The sequence below is a fragment of the Meleagris gallopavo genome, chromosome 3, assembly GCF_000146605.3.
Source record: "Meleagris gallopavo isolate NT-WF06-2002-E0010 breed Aviagen turkey brand Nicholas breeding stock chromosome 3, Turkey_5.1, whole genome shotgun sequence".
NCBI lineage: Eukaryota > Metazoa > Chordata > Aves > Galliformes > Phasianidae > Meleagris > Meleagris gallopavo.
This window is the reverse complement of record NC_015013.2, coordinates 57,157,997-57,160,715: the sequence shown is the minus strand read 5'-3', so window position 1 is coordinate 57,160,715 and position 2,719 is coordinate 57,157,997. Positions and strand designations below refer to the sequence as shown.

Here is a 2,719-nt window from a genome sequence, read left to right as displayed (position 1 = left end):
GTGCCGTGCCCAGCACCGCGCTCGCAGCTCCCCACCCCCCTTCTCACACACCGCCGGGGAAGGGGCGCCGATCGGGCCCACAAAGGAGAGAGGAAAGCCGCCGAAAGGGAAAGAGGCCCCCTCGTACCTCCGGCTCGGCCGTCGAGGAAAGGGTCAGCGCACAGAAGAACAACCGCGGCTCGCTCGACTCCCAGCGGCGCCGCTATGAGGGGAGCGGGGGCGGTGGCGGAGCTTGCCGGGCTCTGCGCATGCTCCGAGGGTGGGGGAGCTGCCGGCTGGGGAGGCGGAACCGCCGGAGGCTGAGGGGCTTGAGGGGCTGAGAGCTTTCGATAGTGGTGATGGAAGGCGGAGGCAGCGGGGTGCGGAGTGAGGGGAGCGCAGGGCTGCAGTTGGCCTGACTCCTTGAGGAGGGGATCCAGTCCACAGCAAGGCACGCACGCCTCGCTCCTGAACATTTTCCTTTTTTAATATTTCTTTTCCTTTAACAAAATTCATTTTGCTGCATTGTATCAGTTAACGGTTGTTTTTTTGTTGCTTTTTTATTTTTAATTTCGGTTTCTGTTTTCCTTCGTTATGCATTCATCACAGAGCCTTCTGCTGTCACAGCATCCGACCAGCCTGGCACAGGACTTTGCCTAGCAATGCTTCCTGTAAGAGGAGCACATGTAGGGAGATGCCCTCAGAGAAACCATGACATAGAGTATACCCATGGCAGAGAAGTTCTGTGTGAGTTTGGAAGGCTTTTGTACCGTAATCCATAATAGCATTAACCTCTCTACCACAGTGTTCAGTCTTGAAAAACTCTTCTTTGCTATGCTGCCTGACTACAAACCTTCTTCTTCAGACAAGCAACTAGATGTGCTGAGCTCCCTGAATCTTATCTCGAGAAACCTGAGCGTTCATTGAAGGCGTTTAACCTTTATTGAACCTTCCAGTCCCACAGGAGGAGATCAGCGCCTGCCTCCAGCTCCTTCCTCCTGCCCTGTTCCTCAGCCAGTTCCTGGCAGTGCTCAGGCTCTTCTGTGGGACACCTCAACTCTGCTCCAGCACAACTCAAATTCACCAAAAAACAGGAATGTTCTTCTGCTGGGCCAGTGAGCTAAACAGGATTTCACCAGCACCAGCTAGAGAAAGGGAAGGGAGGGTGCACATGGAACAGGGGAGAGGAGAAGAAGAAAGAAATGGGATTGAGAAGGAAGGGTGATTTCTTCTGGCTGTTTCATCATTTGAACTACCCATACACTCACAGTTACGCTAAAAAGAGATTTTTGTTCTGTGTTTTCCTGTTCTCATACCTTCCTCCTGAGGGGAGCAGAGGGCAGCACTGATCTTGCTCTCTGGTGACAGTGAGAACTTGAGGGAATGGCATGGAGCTGCGCCACGGGAGGGTCAGGTGGAGGTTAGGAAAAGGTCCTTCAACAGGGAGCAGTGAGCATGGAACTGGCTCCCCAGGGTAAAGGGCGCAGCCTCAAGCTGCTGAGTTCAAGAAGTGTTTAGACAGTGCTCTCAGAGATAGGTTTTGGGTTTTGGTTAGTGTTGTGTAGAGAGTCATGAGTTGAGCTTGATGATCCATGTGGATCCCTTCCAACTAAAGATATTCTGTGATTCTGTGGTAAGTTTCTCGATTTTCTCCTGTTGTCAGCATCTTCAGTGAGCACCATGGAGTGCGCTGCAAAGTAGCAGCCACTGCAACAGTGCTTAGTGCAGAGGTACAGCCTCTCTCCAGCTGCTCTTTCTAAATCTATCACCCAGGCCTACTGCCTTCTTTTGCGGATATCTGAACCACTGGCTACTGAATCATGCAACTACAGGTCACTAAACAGTTATGAAGTACAATTTGGGGTTTGGGGTATACATTCTCAAAAATCCTGTGCTAGTGCCTTCTGAGCAGGGAAGAAGTTCTGGTTTAATAATGACAGATGATTACTGCTTTTGTACTGCTTAATTTTCTGTGTAGCCAAAAGTGAATTTTCACAGAAGTGCAGTGGAAGATTTACAGTACTTAAACTTCAGAAGGTGATGTAGTGTTTTGTCCCACAGTGAGCCCCTTGCAGTGAAGCCCCATACTCACTCTGGAGCACCAAGACCATGGTAATGCCTTTCTAGCATGGGGATAGCAGGCATGTCATAGACTGCTCTCCTAGTGGTGCAGTTCTGCTGGCCATTGGTCTGACAACAGAAGGCAACATTTTCTTTTCTTTTGGCATCAAATGCCCTTCTCTTTGCAGAGACACTATTCTTACCTCCAGAGAGGGAGCTTGTTACTTGCTGTTTTCTGAATTCTTCATCTCTTATCATGATATTTTGAGACGTTCTACTATCAAGGTGGTAGCATTTGTCAGACTGCAGTGGATGAACATTCATTCTTTATGGTGATGCCCTAGCCAAGACATTTTGCTCTGTATAGTCTGCTGTTTGTTCAGTGTGCTTTTTGTGCACTATCAAAATCCAGGTTATAGGCAGTAGCTCCAGTAATAAAAATTAATCTCACCACCTTCATCTCCAAGCATTAACTTCACTAACGATTTTGAAGAACAGTATGAGGATGTGGCTATGCTTAAGAACAGGTTTTAGAAGATCTCCCTTTCCAAGATTGCCACTGAGACTGGGGAGCCCGAAGGAGTCAAAGGTAAGAGGCCCAAACTGCTGCTGATTAGTTCCTGAGCTATTTTCAAAAAGGATTCCAAGGCTGTATCTATTGTTTGAGAGTAGTGGAAAA

General features: G+C 48.8%; 1 protein-coding gene across 1 annotated transcript in view; it reads right to left on the bottom strand.

Moving 5' to 3' along the window:
* Nucleotides 1-250, bottom strand: part of SDCBP (syndecan binding protein) — a 12,100-nt gene extending 11,850 nt beyond the window's left edge. Inside the window, exon 1 of the mRNA XM_010708961.3 lies at nucleotides 128-250. The gene's annotated coding sequence lies outside the window, so the exon portion shown is untranslated. The remainder of the gene's footprint in view (nucleotides 1-127) is intronic.
* Nucleotides 251-2,719: the final 2,469 nt, after the last annotated feature.